A 23,675-nucleotide genomic window follows, 5' to 3' on the forward strand; every position below is an offset into this window, starting at 1 on the left:
GAGGGAAGACCATCCTCTATGGGAATCAGCTGCGCCGTCAGCATGGGGAGTGGATGGAGGGAAAGGAGAGGGAGGTTGGTGTTAAATGGGAAGGCCCTTGAAATGCTGCCTAAGGAGTTTGGATTTAATCACAAAGGCAATGGAGGCTCATCAAAGGTTTTTAAGCAGGGCAGTAACTTGCTAAGAACTTGTCTTAGTAACTGAGGGAAACAACCCTGGCATCAGGGTAGAGAATGCACTCTACAGATGTGAGAGATTGTCTTTGTTAGAACTATGATTATCCAAACAGCTCAATTTGGAACATAGACGCCCTATGTGATCCTCCACTCCATTCAAGGTGAGTGCAAGTACAAATAAGAGTGTGGTCTGCGTGATGAAATCCAGGGAAGAACATGGCCATTTGCCTTATGCCACGACTCAAGGTAAACACCTTTACACTTCCAGCTTTTTATTTCAAAATTAATTAGCATATTTCCTTCAATAACCTTGTGTGAAACGTAGACTGAAAAATGGCAAAATTTTGAATCGAACCAACTTAGAGGTGAGCTCAGCTGCTCAAAAAGGCTCTACTGAATTTAAACCACAGCTTTATTTACGATCCACAATGAGTAGCAACAAAAGGTCCTTTAGTCCTTTCGACAAATGATTCAGTGTCAGTGACAGAAGAAGTTAAAGCAGAAAGTAGCTCCTTTCACAAAGCAATTTAATGGTAAAATTGTGAAGAGCGCCCACCCTCCAGGCTGTTTTTGGTGCAGACAAGCAAAAATTCATGCGCCCAGCAAGGAGACACAATGGCACTTGGAGGCTTTGCTGCCAGAGACATTGCACACAGGGAGGAGGGGAGAGAGGCAGGGACACTGGTCAGAAAAGATTTACTGTCCTAGGTGTTCAGACAAGATGGGCAGTGCTCAAAGACCACTGGGTCAATCGGAGGACTTCTGACAGCACCGGGCCGCCTTACCCGAACACCAGGAACACTGATGCCCTGTGCACACTGATGCACACAGCCAGGCCTCCCCACGGCCACGGCTGGGACGGGAGAAGAATGGGGCTCCAGGCAGTCTCCTCAGTCTCCTCGCCAGCGTGCTCCTTGAGAACATACAGATTCTGAGGTGAAACAGTGGGATTCTCCCACGCCGGAAACCTTACGTTAGCTGAGAAAATAATAAGAGATTTCTCTAAAAATAATGAAAAACTGCACTCAAAATATACATGTTGGTGGTAAAAATTCAGGAAAGTAAAAAGCTTGTAAAAATTACCCAAAGTCCACCACGCAGCCAAAAGCATGCTAAGATTTTGAAAACTAGCGAGTTCTCTCCATTCCTGTAGACTCAAAAAGATAAATAATTTTCCAAAAGTGTAATCTTACCACAAATGATTTTTGTAACCTGTTTTTCCATTCAACAATACGTTCTGGGGGCTGGCCCCATGGCGTAGCGGTTAAGTGCGCACACTCCACTGCTGGCGGCCCAGGTTCGGATCCCAGGTGTGCACCAACGCACTGCTTGTCAGGCCATGCTGTGGTGGCGTCCCACATAAAGTGGAGAAAGATCTGCACAGATGTTAGCTCAGCGCGTCTTCCTCAGCAAAAAGAGGAGGATTGGCATGGATGTTAACTCAGGGCTGATCTTCCTCACCAAAAAAAAAAAAAAAAAACAAAACAACAATATGCTCTGGACATCTTAAAATTGATAATTACAGATCTACATCCTCTTTTTTTTAGGCTGCATAGCATTTGGATATGAATAGTTTATTTAAAAAACTCCCTTTTGACAGACTTCTACTTTTTCACTATGATAAGCAACATTTCAATGAACATCATATATATGTATATGTTTTTTTGTGTCTGTCCGATTATCTGCTTAGGATAAACTCTAGGGAGTGGAACTGTTCTGCGGGAGGATGATCCAGAGTAGACACTCCTGGCTCACAGCAACCCCCTCACGCTGGGGCTGTTGTGTTGCCTGACCAGCATCCATTCCCCCTTTTCCCTTATAAAACAGACTACAATGGGGGCAGGGAGAGATGCACCTCTCCAACTCACCTTCCGTGGTAAAGGGAGGGCTAACCCTACCCCTAGGCCTGTGACACAAGCCTGGCCAATCAAAGACATGCCAGAGATTGGCCCAGGGATGGCCCATGACCCAAATGGGTCCAGGAAGTGCCAGGGCCTGGGCCTGGGCTGGAGCTATAGGGTCTGCCAGAAGTACAGCTGATGGAGCCTGGACCTGCTGTCAGTCACCGCAGGGAGCCTGCTGCCCAAGAATGAAGACAACACACAGCAAGGCAAAGCTGAGAGATGGGAAGACGCAGAGAGACTTTATTTTAGTCCCTGGACTCAGATCTGGAGCCAGCTTTATCCCCTAGATCCTTTGATTTCTTGAGCTGATATACATAGACACTCTTTCCTTTTGTTTTTTCTCAAATCACTGCAGTTGTCTTTCTCTCTTGTAATTAAAAAAAATCTGAATAAGGGGAAAAAAAAAAGTCCTTCTCTGGGCCCCAGTACACAGGCACCAGCCCCAGGGCCCTGACTACGTGGCACCTAGCGATCCCGCCCAGCTGTCTGGCCGCAGTAACTGATCCTGGGCAGGACACTTGCCGGGAGCCTGGCCAGAGACGGGTGTGCTCTGAGACAACCGTGTCAGCAGCTGAGCTGGGAAGAGAAGCTCCCCCAACGCCTGCACCAAGATGGCCACAGGGACCTTGGCTCACTTCCTTCTATGTTCTGGGGAATCATAACCTCATTTAAAAAGGCAGGGGGAGGTGTAGGCAAGGGGGCTCATTGTTAGAACTAAGTGTGAGAAACTCTGAAGAGCTATAAATAGCTTTATTTTTCCAGGTTTACTGCTGAACTCCTCAGGCTAATTAGCATGCTTATATGCATCAAGACTCTCCAAAGCCCCCAGGCTGCCAGGTGAGAGTCCCAGCCTGCACCTTCCGCACTGGAGACCTTAGGCAAGTCCCTGAACCTGTCCGAGCCTCAGTTCCCTCACTGCTCAAGTTCCTACCTCTTGGTGCTGCTGTGAAGATCACAGAAGCAAAGTGTCTGAACAGCTCCTGAAACATCAGAAGTCTGCAATAAATGTCAGCTAGTAATGTTTCAGCATTCAAGTCTACAATGTACTTTTTCCATTCTTGCCTCTTCTGAGGACACTTGTCTTCTTGACCAAATGCAAGGTCCCCTACATTCTATTTGCCCCTGTGTCTATACCCCACGTACAACCCTCAGGGGGCAGTGAGCAGATCGGGCTCCACTGCTTGCTGATGTGGCAGGAGGCCTGTTGAGAGGAGGCGATAGTAGAAAGGTGTGGTTTAAGCAACAAGATCAAATGAATCAGCTGGGAGCCAAGGTCACCTTGACTGCTGGCCTCCACACTGGCTTTAGTGCCCACTGCGGTTTTTCAGGTGTAAACTGTGGTCACAGTGCAGCTGCCGGAGGAGCTGCTCTTCTCAGCTGAGGTTTGCTCGGGACTGTGATTCAGGACATTTTTTTCCTTTTCTCTTTTTGTACCTTTGGAATTCACAGTCTCAGAAATGTTGACATTCAAAATGAAAGTTTTGATTAGAATGGTGCACACTGGAGTAACTGGAGTAAATGGAGATGTGGAACATTCTAGATCCCACACATCCCACTCTCTTGGGCCTAGGAGAGCAAGAGGCAGGTAGGCAAGAGAGTGGACTGTTTATGATTGCACTGCATCTCAGAAGGACACTTCCTGTGGTGGTGATCTTAACCTGTCAGTCACCCCTGCCTGTGAACTTCCGCCAAGGGCTCAATATTCTAAACATCGTTTGTTTTCGGTTGGTCCTAAAGTACGCTACAGTTCGTCCCAGGGAGAAAATTCTCATCTCTTCAGAGATCTCCTTGATGCCCAGGCGGCACCCCAGTGCAATAAATACAGGCTGGTTCCTTAAAAACCTATCCATCCTCAGTGGCGCAGGCCAGCTTCTCAGAAGCCTTGGGCTGGGGGAAGCCTCCTTTACTTCACCCCAACTGGAATGAGTCTTTTCAGTCTTTTCTCACCTCCAGCACCTCCTACTATGTGGCAATTAGACAATGGGTAAAAGGCTTTTTAAAAATGCTTAATGAATATGTTTACATATTCATATTGGGAAAACCTGATTGAGATTCTGGTAGAATCTTAATAGAAGTGTATACATATTCACATATTGGTAAAAATTGTGTCTGTGGTGTTGGAGCAGTGGAGGTTTGGGACCCCTGCCCCATAGCAAAGACAGGAGAGAAGTTTCCCCCTTGCTCTGGGCTGACTGATGTCTAGGAAAGTGTCCCTGTCACCCCAGAGCACTAAACAGATGTTGGGCAGTTGCTCGTTTATTTCTGTATATTAAAAATTCAAACAGTATCACACACCCACAGTAAGACAAAAGTTCAAAGTACCCAGAGGAGTACGACGCCAAGGACAGCTCCCTCACAGAGCTGCTCCCCAGAGGCCCCACAGCACAGGAAGTTGAGGGAGCTGCAAGGGAGGCCAGTCCTGGAAACTGATCGGATGTCTTCAAAGGATCAGCATTTTAGACACCGATTCTTTCCCTCCCTCCACTCTCTGTTTCTCTGTACTTACTCTTTTCACCTTTTTCTCTAGTTTAAATAAGAGGGAGAGGAGGAGCAAACTGAACTTTTTAAGTCCAAGCAACTAACTTTTCTTCAGCAGAGTTCACTTCTTTGCAGGCCCCCTGTGTTGCTGGGAGGGTCCACTGTGCGAGGCCCGCAGTGGCACCTCCAGACATCTGTCCCAGCAGTCTGCCCTCCATCAGTAGTGGAGCCTTCAGGATCCATCCCTCTTTCTAGGTCAACTGACACATGCCTCTCTTCCTGCCAGAGGTTAATTTAACACAAAAGATCTGACTCTGAGGATTTGGTCATAAATATAGCTGAGAATAGAGCCAGGATTCAAGAGAAATTAGTCTTGGTGCAAAACCTCAGAATCAATGGTGACGCCTCAAGGTCAGGTCAAAGCTGAAACTTCTCTCATCAGCCTTGCACTAGAAGAGTGTCCAGCTCACCACCAGGCATTGCCCTTCTTTACCCACAAGCAGAAGGGAAGAACCTTACGCTTTCTTACAAGACCACTTGAAAATAAATAGAATGCAAGGACTGGTAGCCTGGATGAATGCCGAAGACTGAGCGGCTGGCAGGTGGGGTTGGAAATGTTTGTTGTGTGTAACAAAGAAATCACAGAGTTTAGAGTTATTCTAATACTAATATTTCTACCCCAGCTTTCTTTGGTTAGCACTTGTTGGGTATTCCTTTTCCATCCCTCTATTTTTCGCTGTCCTGTGTCTGACATACATTGAACATAGGACGAAACACCATGAGTCTGACATCACTCTTGTCCTTTTTACCACATGTAGTCAGCCAAGTGCTCCCAAATGCAACCCGGGGCAGGGACCCTGTGATGCTGAGTGGACACGTGGGGGACACAGAAGATGTCGCTTGAATTCTCACCTTTGATCTTTCCCATGTCAAGTCTTATGATTCAGAGGACCATGCCAAGTGATTGAGTTTGGGTGTTAAAACTTGGCTGAAAAAAATAAAAGAGGTTAACTAGAGCTAACTTTTTATCAAGTGTAGCCTGATAATATTTCTCTTCCAAGACTTGTCCCAGGATTAAATTCACAGTATTTTTGAGTAAATATTTAATACTTAGCAGTCAACAGTTAATGTGTACCTGTCCTGTGTTGAGTAGTGGGTGGGAGAGTGATTAACAAAGGAACAGAAATCCACAAATCTGCTTTTCAAGTGTTGCTTGCTGGGACTATGACCAAGGCTCAAACACAAAGTTGTTACTAGCAGAGCCTAGGGATTAAGTGCGTGGGCTCTGGAGTCAGGCTGATCTGAGAACTAATCTCAGGTCTGCCACTTACTAGGCACGTCAGCTAACCTCCATAAGCACCGATTTCCTCACCCTCAGGATGGGGGCAATAATTCTACTTCATAGGAATTTTGGAAGGATCACATGAGAAAAGGTACATGGTATACTTTAAAATTGGAAACTTGGTTCATCTGGGTATATCATTTGGGAGAATAAGGAGTCAGGCCTTGGAGTGAAAGTGGTGTTTTATCATATATAACAGAGAAGGCTTGCATTCAGAATGTCCTGTGACTCATAAGAGATGAGCAGATAACCCAGTGGAGGAGTGAGGAAAAGAACTGAACAGGCGCTTTTCAGGGGAAGATACCAAGGTGGCCAATGAACACATAAGAGGGTAGGTGCTCTACCTCACTGTACTGGGAAATGCAAAGCAAAACCATAGTGGCTGTCATATACACTCACAGGACAGCTGACCTGAGGATGACTGGCAATACCAAGTGTTGACCAGAGTACGGAGTGTGAGAATGTAAATTGATGCAGCCACTTTGGAAAATGGCTCAGCATCATCTACTCAATTGGAGGAGGAGCATGGCCCACGGCCCAGCAATTCCTGTGTGCATCAGGAGACACACATTAAGAATGTTCATAGCAGGGCCGGCCCCGTGGCTTAGCGGTTAAGTGCGCGCGCTCCGCTGCTGGCGGCCCGGGTTCGGGTCCCGGGCGCGCACCGACGCACCGCTTCTCCGGCCATGCTGAGGCCGCGTCCCGCAAGCAGCAACTGGAGGGATGTGCAGCTGTGACATACAGCTATCTACTGGGGCTTTGCGGGGGAAAAAAATAAATAAATAAAATCTTTAAAAAAAAAAAAAAAAAAGAATGTTCATAGCAGCATTGTTACAATGACCATAATCTACAATTGGCTCAGATGCTGTTCAACAATAGAGTGGATAAATGGATTTTTTTTCCTGCAATGCTATGTTCTATAGCAATGAAGATGAATGAATTGCAGTTACATACAGCAATATGGATGAATCTCAAATGTGATATTGAGCAAAAGAAGCTGGACACAAAAGAACACATGACATGAGATTCCATGTGTGTGAAACTGACAAACTGCAAGGCAAAACTCAACTTTGGAGATGCATATTTGGTGATGGACAATCAAAAGGAATAGGAAGTGGTTACCGTAAATGTCAGGGTGGAGGCTACCTTTGATGGGGAATGAGGGGTTGGTGAGAAGGTGGTTTCTGGGGTGCTGGCCATGCTGTATCTCTTTTTTAACTTAAGTGATGTTTGCATGAGTGTTTACTTTGTGATAATTCACTCAGATATATATTTTTGTTTTGTAAAGTCTTTCTGTATATGTGTCATATTTCACAATAAAAAGGCTAAGAAAAAGAAAATGCATGTGAAACCTTTAACACAGCATAAGTTCTCATGAAATAAGGTAGTTGTTGGTTTTATTAATGTTAATTTGGAGAAGCTTATTTGGACCAGCAAAACTAGATGAAGGATTTCAAACTGACAACTCTCTTTCTAGTTGTAAAAGCTAAGAGTGAGACGGAATGTGCCTGGTCCAAGAGCGCATCAGGAGACACAGCCAGGGAGAGACCTTTTCTCCCTGGCGTTAACCAAGCCAGCAGCTGCAGGCAAGCAGAGAGCACAGTGCCTTGCAAGGCTATGACTAGCAGAGCCCAGGAGAATTACCTATCCTAGGTAGGCAAGACTGTCTGAAGGTAAGGACAGCTGTGGGCATTTTATCACCCTCCCGTGGTGATGCTCACCTGCAGCCAGGGTGGAGGAACCTGCACTAGTGATGAGGTGGAGGATGGCAGCTGCTGCCCAAGGAGAACAGATGCCCCAGGGGTGGAGCAGAGGGCCCTCAGCAGAACCCATGCTCAAGGAATCTTGTGTAGCCAACTGAGATGAGTGGTGGTGGCGGCGGCTGATCCCCACCTCTGCCTCCCCTGAGTAATGAGTTGGGAGGAGTTTGTTTCTTAAGGCAGCAGAGCGTCTGTGTTCATGAGTAGGTCCTTACATCACTTCAGTGCTTGATCCTGGAATCAGTTTTTCAGAGAAGTGTACTGTCATCATTCGTCTCAACATCATCCTGGATAACGGCCCATATACTGGATGCACAGACCCCAGTTGTTGAAAATATGATTTTCAGACCTCCTGAGAAATTTTGACTTTTTAACTACTTAAAAAAGAAAAGTTACAAGCTGTGTGAATGGCATAACAATAAACAAAATAACAACTTATGCATTTATGACTCTTTCCCAAGACCTATGTGAACTAGAGACAAAAAGACATGGAATGAAATAAAGTTAAGAGAAACTAATCTTACCTGGGCGATGTGGCCCAGCAAGAATCCAGAGGACACTCAGGCAGGGCAGGTACTCTCCATCCCTGCACGAGTACAGCCTTTGCACACAGCAATACAATTCAACTCTGATGCAAATACCCGGAGTTAGCATCAGACTCCACAGCTTAAAGGGCATGGTCCCAACAAGACTGTCCCCACTTGACATGTCAGCTATAAATTTGGGGGTCCCCCTGCCACCTGCACTTCTGACCAAATGGCCCAAGTTCCAAGAGGTTCCCATGCCCCCCTCCCCTTAGTTTTGATAATTCACTAGAATGACTCCCAAAACTTAGGAAAGCACTATACTTATAAATATAGTTTTATTATAAAGGATTCAAATCAGGACCAGATAAATGAATAGATACATAGGACGAGGTCTGGAAGAGTCAAGAACATAAAGCTTCCATGGCCTGTACCCGTGGAGTCAGGGTGCATCACTCTCCCAGCATACTAAGGTCTTCACCAAGCAGGAAGCCCCACAAGCTTCAGTGTCCAAGTTCTTTGGGGTTTCATGGTATAGCCGTGATTGACAGAACCATTGGCCATGTGACTGAACTCAATCTCCAGCTCCCCTCTGCTCCCTGGAGGTGGGGCAGGCCCAAAGCCCCAGCCCTCTAATCACCTGGCTGGTCCTCCATTCTGAGTCATCTTGTTAGGATAAACTGGGGTGTGATCCAAGGGGCTCATGAATAACAAAGACACTCCTATTACTCAGGAAATTCCTAGGATTTAGTCTCCCAGGATCCAGGGACAAAGCCCAGTCAAATTTGTTATTATACAACAAGCTTCATACTCTGGGACACCATTTTGTAGAAGGGGGAAAACAGGATGGTGACATTTCAAAGACTGAGCTTTTGTTTAAGAGCCATACAGAAGAGAATATTTAAACCAGCCCTAAACCAGAATGGAACTTTAAATAGACCAAATGCTCAAATTCAAAATGTTCTGTTTAAGCCAGAATACTGTTAATTGTCTAAAGTGTCCTGCCACCCGACAGACTGTGGGTTCATGAGGAAGATCAAAGCAGTGTAGAGGCTATGGAACTGACTAGCACAAACCAGACTTATTAAAGAGTTTATATAAATCTGAATAACAATGTAGCAATTTACAGTAAGGAATATTTTGTTCAGTGATTCAGAATCGTTGTACCAGCTTGTTGGCGCCTTCTTCCACCTGCAGCAAAGCCAACATTCAGAGCCAAATTAATTAAAGAATGCTGCTTGGTTAAGGTGGAGTTGCAGCTGTGGCAAAACCCCAGACATTCTTGCTGTTTGACCCATTTTCCTCCACTCCAGGTGTACTATTCCCCTTCTATTTTCATAATAGAATGCTTTCCTCAGACACGCTTATAATGTTTATCTGTCTATTTGTAGCTTTACATACATAGTCTTGTATTTTCTTGAGAACACATCAAGGTCATCTTGGCTGACCTTTGTAGATTAGTTTCCCTCAGGACATGTTTACTATCAAACCTAAGGGTTTGTCTCACACCCTTATCCACTTTTAAACTAATTATGACCAGCCCCTTCCAGAGCATTGTTTCTGACCACACCCCACATTTGTATGCTGAGAGGACTCAGTCCTGAGCAAGATGAGAAGTTGCCCGTTCAGTCCTGCCAGGATTTACTTCTTGAGGCATGTGTGACTAATTGCAGGCATTTATTATGTGCTTAGTTGCCTAGATGGTATGTCCTAGAGTTAGAGCCTTTTAAAATGTTGTTTTCTTGACATTTGATTGTTCAGCTGAAGCTTTTACACATCTTTTATCAGTGGGGCGTGAATAAAGAATGAGGTTACTTCAGAATGGGTCTGGGATGGTTTTCAGGATTATGGAGAGGCTAGAGGCAGGGAGAAGAGAAGCTCAAAAATACAATGCTACTTCTGCCTTGGGTGGATCTTGAATGTGTATGTTTTTGATTTTCCAGAATCATTAAATGAAAAGGTGGCTGTTCAGAGAATCAAGCCTGTGACTGGACACAACACTGCTTCAGTCGCTCAGCACCAGGATCTGCCCTCCACGCTGACATTTCAGAAGCGCTCTGATGACGGCTCACCCTCGAGTCTAGAGGACCCCAGTTGGACACGCAGATGGCAGCCCAGCTGTGTGCACCCAACCCCATTTGATCTACGCCACGCCACGGACGGTTTAGTCAAGATTCTGTCACAAAGCCAACGGGGCTTCTTTGGGAGCAGCCACTCAGAAGAAGAAGAAGAAATTGTTTTTGTCAGCTGCCCAGTTGAGCAGGCCAGCCTGCTGCATGAGGCAGACTGGGCGTTCCGTCTGTTTTCTCTCGGGAGTAGCCTTATGTCCTCACGTGCTTGGTGACAGATATGCCTCAGAGAACAGCACTGTGCTGCGACCCAGGTAGTATCACCAGAGACCCTGCCAGAAACCAGCGTGGGCCTAAGTGAGCCCTGAGCCAACGCCCTGTGCATAGGATCTCCTGCGCTGGCAGCTGCAAACCTCCCTGAGGCCCACAGACTCAACATGTTCAAAACAAGAATCAAGAGTTGCCTCTCCAAAATCCTTCTCTCTGCTTCCTGTCCCAGTCTCTGGCATCACCATCCATCCAGAAACAGAGAGGTCTTTCTTGACTGGTCCCTTCCCTCACCCCCAGAGCAACCCATCAACAAGTTCAGCCATTTGCCCTCCAACTTTTCTCAAATCTATCCACTTCTCTCCAACTCAACCCCAACACCCTAGTGCAAGTAGCATCCATCTCTCATCTGAAGCACACTGACACCTTCCCAAATGGTCAGCCATATCACTGCCCCTCCACCTGCTCTCCACCCTAGTTCAGGGTGATTTTTTAAAACACAAATTATGTCACTACCCTGATGAAAGCCCTCCACAATATCCCACTAGTCTCAGGACACAGGTCAACGTCCAGGTTCTGGCCTGTGGTCTGGCCTCTGCCTGCGACTCCAGCCTCATCTTGCTCTACACACCATCCCCCAAATCTTGACAAACCAGCCCTGATGGCTTTAACCCACATTCCCTCTCATCCACGCTCCTTCTTCCCACAAGATGTTTGTACCTGCTGTTCCCTCTGCCTAGGATGGGACCTTCCCAACACACTCCTCTTTTTTATTGTGATAAAATATACATAACATAAAATTTACCATTTTAACCATTTTAAGTGTACAATTCAGCGGCATTAAATACATTCACATTGTTGTGCAAAAAATATGGAACACTTCACGAATTTGCATGTCATCCTTGCACTGGGGCTATGCTAATCTCCGTATTGTTCCAATTTTAGTCTATCTGCTGCTGAAGCGAGTCTGACTCATCCTACAGATCTCAGCTTAAAAGTCACTATTCAGGGAAGTCTTCCAAGACCAAGCCTGTCTCCCACCACACATGCCCTTGGCTGCACAGCACTCAGCATGAGAGACGTGATGGTGTGATTGGTGTCTGTCTCCCTCACTAGGCTGTGAGTTCCACGAGGGCAGCACTCAGGGCCTAGTGGAGAGCGAAGCACATAGTAGGACTCAGTGCATCCTAGTTAAATGAATGAGTGAACAAATCAACACAGAAATGCAAATCTACCCACAGTGAGGACCACCTTGGACATTAGTGTAGAAAAACATGTAGTTCTGCATTGTCTTGAACTCCATTCCAGAGTAGGATCTTGGCTTCACCTCTGAAAACCTAAAACCAATAGTGGGATTTCTTTTTTCCTTTTCTCAAACAGAATAATTATTAATTCAGACTTTACCTCTCAGAAAAGAGGAAAAGACCTGGTAGCCTTTGAATAGTATGTTTTCTTTGATTCTATTCATCAAGGTTTCAAACTGTTGAATCTAGACTCAGACCTCTGAAGCAGTTTGTAATTGCTGAAACTTATGTAAAGTGGAGCTTGTCTTGCATAAACTACAAGACACTAGGTCTGCTCCTGCCCCACCGTGTCTGCAGAGGAGCCCCTACCGCCTACTGGGGCTGATCAGGGGTCTGGAAATGGCTTTCCCTGGAACCTGAGGTGCGTCTGCACTCAGCAAGTTCATGAAGAATTTGTCATACCCTATTCCAGGAAGCCCTGCTACAGGCCAGATGCGGTGGATCTGGGATTTCATGGGACCAAGGACTCCAGCCCTGAGTTACAGCAAGAACAGCTGACATGCACGCGCCCCTGCACATTTTATGTGTTATTCATAACACCAGGAGCTAAGGAGCCATATCATCATCAGCAACAATGTCCTGATTTTACAGACGAGAGGAGCACTCGCAGAAGTCAAGCAGCTGGCCCAAGATCCCTCAGCAGGGGCTGGGCTGGATTTGGCAACTGGTTTTGATGCCAAACGTGTACACGAGGACACTCTGGGAGCTGAGTCTTCTCCTGGCTTTCTGCAAAGTTTCACTTTGTCTTGGGGAAAAAGCTACGATGCCCTCTGCCTCCAAGCATAGCCTCTGTAGGCTGGGTCCCCTGGGTTCCTCTAAATCCTGCCTGTCCCCACCCTCTTCATGAAGAACATGGTGAAGAACACACTAATCTCTCGGATCAAAGTGAGAACGAAATGCATAACACTCCCACTGCAGGATCAAATGTACATAAGCCCAGGGGCTCTTGGCTGAGGAGGCGATGAAAGGGAGAGAGGCGCCTGTCCTGAGGTTATGGACCAAAACCTTCTGACACCTGTCCCTTCACCACCACCACCGTGTCCAGCCTTGGCCCCACTGAGCCAAAGGTTCCAGTGACCAAAAATGTCCCTCAGTCTGACATTTCCCATCTCCCCATTAGGTTTTCCCTTTTTTGTCTATAAATCTGCCTTTCATCACCTCTGCTGCGTGTTCCCCTCAGCTCCCCAGGACCCTCACCTCCTCTTCCCTTGACCACAGCTCATTTCATTTCATGTTAACTGTCAAAACTCCAGCTGGAGCAGAATGCAGGCAACTTAGCTTTATTCACACAACAGTGCATGCACACATCCCCCAAACTTTTATTATCTACCTCCAGCTTAGGTTTTCCAAAGCTCCTTTGTTTAGAAAAGAAATTTTCTCAGGGTTCTATCATCTTACTTCAGTGTTCTCATTTTCCACCTAATTCTGAAAGGTCTTCAAGCTTTTCAGGGAAGAAGTGTTTTTATGTTATTTTCATGATATTTTAAATCATCACCATCATCACTATCATTATTATCAAGCGTTGATTTCCACTCTGATCCTTGCTTACAAAATTATCTCTTCTGACATAAAACCCTTCTGCTTCTGTATTCCTTGAAATTAATGGTTTTATTACTGAATCTTGACTTTGTCAGCTTAAGAATAGTTTCGACTGATGTCTGCATTTTACCATCTGTACCTGCTCATCTTTCCCCTCCAATTGTTTTTTAGTGTCAGGCTTCACACAAGGACACACTGTGTGTGTGAAAGGCGTCGAGAGCACGCCTGAGCTCAGGGACAACTCCCCGGAAGCACAGAAGAGCCTGGCTATTCAGATATTTATTCCTGTCCTTTAACTTTTCCTTCCTTTCCAGAGAAAATCGACGCCCTAAGAAAACCACTAGTGGTTGTAGAGAAATACTAATGACTTCTTGAGGGGAAATTCTTACATATCCATTATCAGGTGCTTACCTGTTTCCAGCACCTATAGTTTAAACCATTTTACTCTTAAAATGATTCATGACCATGTATTTTGAAAGGCTCATTTAACAAACTTGCTGTTGAAATTTTGGACCGAATAGCAAGGCTAGGAAAGCAGTGTTAAAGACAAGCACACTGAGCGGGGAAGCATCTGTGCAGCTTTCTTCCCACTAATCCTGAAAGGGCTAATCTGAAGGAGAAACCCTTGGGCTGCAAAACAGGCATGTTGCTAGGAATTAAATTTCTCCGAGTGCGCTGAGCAATAAGCAACAAGAAAGATCCCTGTGCTTTTCTACGTAGGATCATTCAGTGTGTGCGTTGTAAGAATGACAGCAACTGTAACTAGTTCTGAAAGCTGAAGGTGGCCGTGAGCACACGGCCGGCTGGGTGGCAGCTGTTGTGATGCGCACTAACCAGACATTCATCATCTGATGAGTACCAACCTGACTTCTCAGTGCTTCAAAAGCATAAACAAGAAGACGATTTATAGGGACTTGAAATCTAGTTTAGAAGAACAAAATTAGTTTAATGAGACCAACAAGCAACTGGTTAGAGGCCAAGAACTGTTCACGGAGAAGGGGCAGCTTCCTCCTCGTGCTCCCTCACACGGTCACTTTGACAAGAGGGGTCTTCAGTCTTCGTGCCCTGGCTTGCCACAAGGGAAAATTCCTCAGAGGAACTTTATTATGAATCTCTCGTTCTCACTCAGTGGTTTGCTCCAACATTACCCACCATGGCTACAGTGAACCTATTCTGAATATGCAGAGACTTTGTGTTCATTTGGGGCCCAAAAGTGAAAAGGGACAACTAGAAATTTAATAACATAGTATTACTTGCATTTTTTATTATCAGGCCCAGATATGTTTCAATTTAAATAATACCTCATACACAGCACTCAAAACTGGTTTTCTAGATTAGAACATAAGATATAAAGAACCTCAAACATTTCAATCATTTACAGGTGTGAAGTCTCCTACTCAAACATAACCAATAAATCTGAGGATAGATATTGTCTATTGCTGTATAACAAATTACCCTCAAGTTTACTGGCTTAAAACAACAATAAACATTTATTATCTCTTGCAGGTTTTTTTGTTTTGTTTTTTCCCAAGAAAGATTCACCCTGAGCTAACATCTGTTGCCAATCTTCTTTTTTTTTCTTCCCTCCCCAAAGCCCCAGTGCATGGTTGTATATCCTCGTTGTAAGTCCTTCTAGTTCTTCTGTGTGAGCCACCACAGCATGGCAACTGACAGGTGGTGTGGTCCCGCAACAAGGAAACAAACCTGGCTGCCAAAGTGGAGTGCGCCGAACTTTAACCGCTGGGCCATCAGGGCTGGCTCAATTTATCTCTTGCAGTTTTTATGGGGCAAGGATTTAGGAGCAACTCAACTGAGTTCTGGCTCTGGGTCTCTCACGAGGCTGTAGTCAAAAGGTAGATCAGGGCCACAAGTTCTGATAGCTTTATGGGCTGGAGATCGACATGCATATTGGCCAACTCACACACTGGCAAGTTGGTACTGGTTGTTGGTTTGAGGTGTCGGTTCCTCGTCCTGTGTGCTTCTTCACACAAGGCTACGTGAATGTCTCCATGACACGGCAGCTGGCTTCACACAGAGCAAACCTTCTGAGACGGAGAAGTCAGGTGGAAGCGTTATCCTTTTATGACCTAGTATCAGAAGTCACATAGCATCACTTACATTCATCATAAGTGAGTCACAAAGTCCAGCCCACATTCAAGGGGAGGGGAATTAAGCTCCACATGTTAAAGGGAGGCGTGTCAAATAACTTGCAGACATGCTTTAAAACCATCAGTGGTTATAGATAAATGCAAATTATTTTTAAATCTTTATAGCTTATTTTGAGGTATAATTTATAAAAAGTAAAATTCATAAATCTGAAGTGTACAGCTGAGTGACTTTTACATGAGTTTGTACCTGTGTAACCACCACCTAGCTCAAAATATAGAACATTTTCAGCTCCTCACAAAGTTCCATCATGTGAATTCCTCTGAATTTTCTATGCACAGAATCAACATCTACAAATAAAGACACCTTTAACTTTTCCTTTCTCATCTTTATAACTTTCATTCATTTTTCTTTACTTTCTGTACTGTCTGGGACCTCCAGTACAATGTTGAATAGATGTGGCATGAGTGGACATCCTTGTCTTGTTCCCAACTTAGCTGGAACATGTTCGGTATTTCACCATATTTGTCTGTGGGTTGTTTTATAGATAACTTTCATCAAATTGAGGAAGCTCCATTCTACTCCTCATTTGATTAAGTTTTGGCAATAGAAGTATAAATAGAATCACAACTCATGACTTTACTACTTGCTTGTAGCTTTAAACATTAGCCAGGATATCATCTTTAGCTGCCGATGCACCTTATCTAATTTACAGAAAAACCATGCCAGGTCTACATATGAAAAAATATTGCCCAGACAGTCCTCAATTTCCAAATATGCTGATCTCCAAACGCGCGTTTGTTTGTGGTTTCTTTGGAAATTGCCAGACTTTTTCACACGGAAGCTTAATTATGCTTGGTGCTTAACTGTATAGGTCAACTACAAAAGTGTATTTAATCTACCTTGTGCTGAAGTATGGTCTGTGCTACTGGTGGGGGTGGGGGTGGGGTCTTGAGGAGCCATGGAAGGCGGAGGAGAACGAGCCCAACTGGCAACAGCAGCAGCAGCAGCAGCAGCAGCGTTCTCAGAGCCAGACTCCAGCATCGCCCCCAAAGCCAGTGTGGCTGACTTTTGTGACTCAGGGCTCTCTGAACCCTGCCACATGTGGTGAACAATTTTTAAATGTTTGAACACCCCATTCGCATAGCTCTAAAACCAATACATTTTAAAACAAGAACATTTGAATAGCACTGACAAAGTGTTCCCAAATTCTTTGTCACATTTACTCTTCACGGCAGCCCTGTGACCTTAACATCCACGCCTTACAGATGAAGACACTGAGACACTCAGTGACTCGCCCAACATCTCCCAGCTTCCCACCCGGGACCTGATCCCCCACTTGGGCACGCCATTTTTTCACTGCACTATGTTGGCAGCTGATTGCCTGACAACTTTTAATATGTTTTTAGAATCGTTACAGCAGGTGTGTTCATGCTTAATGTAACTTTAGATGTTACTTTGTTTTGCGTAAATTGAAGTGACTGTTTTTAGATTCTCAGCTCTTGTTCACCATGCATTTAGCCATTTGGTTGAACAAATAGAGGAATTCTTTCTTCCTTTTCCTCTAGTACATGTACCTTTTTCATATTTTAAGAATTCTGCTCCAGGTGCCCAGGTATGAGAGTGGGACAAAGCTGGTAAGGGAATCATTCTATATTAAACAAGTACCCTAAATATTACCCACCGTAAGACTAATAATGGATGAAAATCATTCGGCATCATCATTTCATTCATGTCAGCACGTTGGTTTTCCATCACCATGTGAAAGGCCCTGCCTAGGGCATTCTTAGAGCCGTGACTGTCTAAAACCTCAGAGAGCAAATCTCAGCTGACTAATCCTTCCTAACGTAGATGTTGGGATCATCCTTGCTTTTCAAATGGAAAAACACAAAACACACACGAGGACACTGTAGGACATACACATTTTGGACATCAGATTGATTTTCATAGTAGGTGGTGGTCTGCAGTGCTGCTCGAGGGGCTGCTTTTGACACCAGACAAGCAGGCAGTGGTGAGCAGGTGAGGGACATCTCAGGTCCCGTTTACCACAGGACAGTCACATGAGCCAGAGGAGAATGGCGTCAGGGCAGAGAGGGGCCTGGTGAGCCCGTCGCTAAGTGAGCCTGAGGTTTCTGTGGCGACTATAGATCCATCTGAAGGCTGGTCAGAGGGCAGCTGGCTGGGCTGGATGTGTGCTGGGGTGGCTGCGACGTCCAGACCCAGCAAGGACGACAAAGGGGGGCTCTCAGGGTTTCCATAATAGATGGTGGCCTCTAGGGAAGACAGACTCACATTTTCTCAAGGTTTTCTATTTGTACAGATGAGCTCAGTGTCAAATATGAAAGAGCATCTTTCCAAAGGCCGTGAATACTAGTCTCATTTGCTATGTAAATAAGGACAGAGGCTTCAAAGCCAGAATGCCATTACTCCTTGGATTCTGAACATTCAAGTAGAGCTGATTGCTCTGTTTTTATTACTATTATTCTTAAATCATTGATTGGATCATTCCATGAAACATGAAACTTTACAGCAAAGATTGATTGGTGCTGTGACAGCATTTGACTTTGGCTTCCGCCTCCTTCATTTTCTCACATTCCCTTAGGGAAGAACGCGGTGATCCTGGAGTGGGCAGGTAGGATTTAGAAGGCTTTTTCAGGGCTCTGGTTAGTCTAAACTCTTTTTTCTAATTCCAGCTCCGGGGGGGGGCGGGCAGTGTGACCCTTGGTAGCTCCAGCTCCAGGAGAAACAGTAGCTCTGACTCTAGGCAGATCTGGCGGCGGGGGTCTGTATCAGCAACGACTGCAGGAGTCTTCTGCAGGAGTAGCTAGTGCTGCTGGAATCCTCCGTGGCAAAGCTGCAGAGGTCCCCCGCTCTCCCTCTCTCTCACCAAGAGGAACTCACAGCCAGCCAAGGTGATTCCTCCCAGTGCCGCACCAGCCTGGGGGATGGGGCAATTTAGGCAGAGTGCTTCCTACTCCTTTCTATGCAGCCATCCCTGGTCTTTGCACTCCTCTGGGTCACTGCAGCTCCTAAATGTACTCCAGGGTTCTGCAGAGTTACCCTCATCTGTGGACATTTGACTTCATCATGGCTTTTGTATGGAGTGAGGGTTGGGATCTCCTAGTCCTCCATCTTGCTGACATTGCTCCTGTTTGATTCCTCTAGTACTCACTGGCTTAAGCTGTGCTCCCGCCCGAGGCAGCAAGGTCAGCTGAATGGCAAGAAGCTCAGCGCCTCAGGCACAAAGCTAGGGGGGTGGGGAAAGAGAGAGCCAGATTTTCCGAGTTTTAAGATTCTTTCTAGTGATTTACTGAACCTGAAGGTGATCTTGGGGACCCCCAACAACAGCCCCCAGCACTCAACACAACTCGGCATCCAGCATAGAGCAGATGCTCAACAAACGCTGGTGACTAAGTGCCCTTAGCAGGTGCCAGGACTGTCCTCCCTGGAGTCAGTAGCCTTTTCCTCTGTCCTTTCAATATATTGTTGTTCCACATCTGCTCCTGCCACTTTACTCTGGAGCCTTCTGCATTAAAATGTCCTCAGGGTCCTGGCTCTGAGCCAGGAGTCAAATATCATTCTCATGAGGTTAGTTCCAGCCCCACCATCACAGAGCTCTTGGGTCAGTGGTTCTCAGCCATGACTGTCCTATCATGGGCTGGCGGGAGCTATTTAAACATACCGTTGCCCAAGCCCCACTCCAGACCAGTCAAATAGGATCTCCAGAGGTGAGGCCCAGGTATCAGTATTTTTTAAAGTGCCCCAGGTGAACCTAATGAACAGAGAGGGATTGAAACCATTGTCTTAGATGGATTTCAAGGTAGGTTAAGAACAAATGCATCTGCTTTTAAGGAACGTCTGGTGCACTTACTGGCACAACTATTAGAATTGTACATTTATACAAAATTGGATTAAAAATCAAACACTAGGGGGCCGGCCCTGTGGCGTAGCTGTTAAGTGTGCGCGCTCCGCTGCTGACGGCCCGGGTTCGGATCCCGGGCACGCAGGGACGCACCACTTGTCAGGCCATGTTGTGGCAGCGTCCCATATAAAGTGGAGGAATATCGGCACGGATGTTAGCTCAGGGCCAGTCTTCCTCAGCCAAAAGAGGAGGATTGGCATGGATGTTAGCTCAGGGCTGATCTTCCTCACAAAAATAAAAAATAAAAAAATAAAAATCAAACAGTAAGCATGTTAGTTGGTCATAGCTTGTGATTATATTCCAGTGATAAATGTCCTGAAATAATATGATGATCAATAGTCATTAAAATAACACATAAATTTGTATCACTCACTACTACTTGACAGAAATAATAGGCTGGACAATAATTTTGCATATTTAGACTGTGATGGCATATTTATAATAAACATAGGATCTTGTTTTCACTTTAAAATTTTTTAAAGAACATCCATGTCACATGCATAGCTGTTCAAATTGGTCTGTGTAATTCCTCCCAACACAGCCTCCCACTGTCCTTACCTTCACACAAGTGTTGCCTTATTTTTGATGACCCAAATCACTTTCTTTGGAATGGGAAGACTTACTGTTAATGAAAAATGTCCAAATCATATGAACATTCAGGCAAATTGTCAATCACATTTCCTCTTCTTTTTATCTTTCAATTGTTTGTGCAAAGCTAAACCACACCTTCCAATGTGAGAATGCAATAAAGGAGGGAAAGGGAAAGAGAAGGAAAGAGACAAACAGGGATGGAGGGAGGAAGAGAACAGAGGAGGGTTGAGGAAGGAGGGAAGACCTTTCGGAGCAAGTTGTTCATCATTTGCCTGAGACACATCACCACAGGACAGCACAGGCCTGTTCCTGCCCAGGCAGCCCAGGTGTTCCCTGGGGGTGCACAAGGGACCTGGCCTTTTGAACGTTTGGTTATTTCCAATTAAAGTGTGAGGAGTATATTTCTGAAATTTCAGCTCCAAGAATCCACATTTCAATGAAAGCTTCTGGTCAGGAGTAAAAAATATTTTTATTTTATAAACAATCTTTAAAGAGCTATTGGATTAATTGAAAGAAGAATAAAAAATGAAGTTGGAAATGGAAATCTAAGTCAACACCGTATTCATGAAGTTAACGCTGTTTAACACTCATAAATAAACACTTTCCATGGCATTTCCTTTTCTGTGGACTCAGAAAAACACGGTGGAATTGTATTTGCAACAACTCTATCCTTGTGGCATTTCTTGCCCTTTATATTGTACAGAAAAAAAACTGAATCGCAAGTCCTTGTGTCAAGTGCCTCTTTTCTGGTCAAAATATCCTGAACCACACTCAACACAAAGGGGCTGTCAGAATCCAAGCTCCCAGCAGTTGGACAGCGGAGACTCTGAGTTAGAGTAGGAAATGCTTTAGATGCAGTCAGTGCTTAGGTAGTGATTGTCTTTGTCTATGACTCTTCATACCTGTGGCAGTGTATGAGCATTCTATATACTTGCTGTCCTTAGCACTGGCATTCTTCTTAATTTTGTCCATTCTGTTGAGTGTACAGTGGTGTCTCTTGGTGATTTTAATTTGCATTTCTCTGATAATTAATGATATTAAACATATTTCTACATGTTTATTGCCCATTTTTTATATCCTCTTTTGTAAAGTGCCTAATAATTCTTTTGCCTTTAAAAAGAAAATTGGGGGGGGGGCCGGCCCCGTGGTGTAGCGGGTTAAGTGCTCACGCTCTGCCTTGGCAGCCCGGGGTTCGCAGGTTCAGATCCTGGGCACCGACCGACACACTGCTTGTCAAGCCATGCTGTGGCAGCGTCCCATATAAAGTAGAGAAAGATGGGCACAGATGTTAGCCCAGGGCCAATCTTCTTCAGCAAAAAGAGGAGGATTGGCAACACATGTTAGCTCAGGGCTAACCTTCCTCATAAAAAAAAAAAATTGTCTTTTATTCATTTGTAAGTGTTCTTTACATGTTTAGAATATGAGTCCTTTGTTGGATATATGCCTTGTGACTTTCTTCCCCCAGATTCTGACTTGTCTTTTCACTTTCTTAATGGTGTATTTTAAAGAACAGAATATCTTAATTTTGATGAAGTCCAATTATCTTTTTATCTTTATGGTTAGTGCTTATGAGTCATGTTTAAGAAATCTTTGCCTATCCTGAGGTCATGAAGATATTCTTACATTTTCTTCTAGAAGCCTTATTTTTTATTCTTCAACTTAAGATATTGTTCCATCCTAAGTTAATTTTTGTGTATGGGGTGAGCTGAGAGTTAGGTTCATTTTTTTCCGTACAGATGTGCAATTGATGCAGCACGATTTATTGAAAAGGGCATTCTTCGCCCACTAAATTGCAGTGGTGCTTTTGTGTAGATCAAGTGACCATTTATGTGCAGGCTATTTCTGGATTCACCCTCTTCCACTGGTTTGTCCTTATGCCAATGCCACAGTGAGTGTCCTAATAAGTTTTAATGTAAGTCTTTCAATCTGGTATTGAGAGTTCCCCGGACTTTGTCTTTATTCTTTAGCATTGGCCTTGGCTATTCAAGGCCCAGTGTATTTCTATATAAATACAAGGCAGTGTATTTCTGAACAGGCCACAGCCTCAAGAGAAAACACAGCCAGTTACACGTGTGCTATCTCTGAAAAGGCAGATCTGGGGGGTGCCTAACTGGGTGCAGAACAAGCATGTATTATTTTTATAAATTAAAAATTAATTTTAAAAATCAACATGGAAACATGGAAAAAGTGTTCCTCTAACCAGGTATTCTAGGGCAGTTTCACAAAAGAGGAACACTGGGTGGAATACACCCAGAACATGAGTTAGACGGGCACTGTGGACAGGATGATCAACACTTGCAAAGACATGTGGTCCCACAGCCAGTGTTGGAGGAGAGGAGGAAAATGGCAGAGCGGGGCCGGCATCTGAAGAACCACCCCCCATGGCAGAGTCTGCCAGTGCTCCCCAGTACCCATGTCCTCCTCTTGTCCCTGGGCACAGCTAGACAACAGTCCCCAGCCTCCATTGCAGTTAAGTGGGGCCACATGAGTGGATTCTCACTAACAGGATGTGAGTGGAAGCAACAGGCTGTTTACTTGCTCTTTCCCCGTCTCCTGGCTGAATGGAGAGGACTCCATGTGATGAGAGGAAAGCAGCCTATGTCCCTGAACGGCAAACCACACAGATCTTTCATGGGAAGAGATATGAGGCAAGAAAGGAGTTGTGAGACAATTGCAGTGGTCCAGGAATGCCACAGTGAGAATCTGAACTCAGGCGGTGGCCGAGTGGACAGAGGGGAGGCTCCTCTAACCATGTTGATTTTATCTAATGTTCCCCTCTTTGGAAGATATTTCTGACAACAATATTTTGTACATAAAACTCATTCATAATGCACAAGTTAGTATAGCTGATAATTGAGGGGCAAAAGAATTAGAAGCACCTTCCAGAAATTATGTAAACAAAAACAGTTATTCTGGTGCACAGAGGGAAGAAAGGCTTTATTTCAGTTTCCTGGAGTAACCATTTTGAGTGTGAGCCAAGCCCCAAAATGGACTCACCTCTAAGGTTAAGTACAAACCCCTTCGTCCTCACTTCGACAATAAAATATTGTATTTGTTGACTTTTGTTTTCCCTAAAACTTAGCCCAGTTTTCCTTTTTCAACCTGGAAGAAAGGACTCCAGGTTTTTTACTTTGGGACATGCTAATGTCGGCCCTCCTTTCTCATCTAAGTCATTCACAGACCTCTTGTTCTGCTTCCACCCCACACACCACCACCTCTTATCAGAAAAAATTCTGATAAAACCTTTCTCTGTGAAAATTAATAAAAAGAAACCTCATTTAAAATGGAATCAGGAGGGCCGGCCCCGTGGCTTAGCAGTTAAGTGCGCGCACTCCACTGCTGGTGGCCCAGGTTTGGATCCCGGGCGCACACCGACGCACCGCTTGTCCGGCCATGCTGAGGCCGTGTCCCACATACAGCAACTAGAAGGATGTGCAACTATGACATACAACTATCTACTGGGGCTTTGGGGAAAAAATAAAATTAAAAAAAAAAAAAAATAGAATCAGGAGGCCAAAAGGGGGAGCCCTCACACACTCCCACTCCACATCAATTACAGAAAGGATTGTCAATTACAGACCTCAACAGAAAGAAGTGTCAACAGGAAGAATCATCAATTATAGACCACAAGAGGAAGAGATGTACACTGCATCCCCAACAAGATATCAAGTACCTCAGCAACTCAGCCAATGA

The 23,675-nt window shown here is 44.9% G+C and overlaps 1 pseudogene; it reads right to left on the reverse strand.

The window, feature by feature from the left end:
• Window positions 1-11,385: 11,385 nt before the first annotated feature.
• On the reverse strand, window positions 11,386-11,485 carry LOC131420293 (U6 spliceosomal RNA; annotated as a pseudogene).
• Between the last annotated feature and the right edge of the window lie 12,190 nt (window positions 11,486-23,675).

The sequence above is a fragment of the Diceros bicornis genome, chromosome 22, assembly GCF_020826845.1.
Source record: "Diceros bicornis minor isolate mBicDic1 chromosome 22, mDicBic1.mat.cur, whole genome shotgun sequence".
In the NCBI taxonomy this organism is placed as follows: Eukaryota; Metazoa; Chordata; class Mammalia; order Perissodactyla; family Rhinocerotidae; genus Diceros; species Diceros bicornis.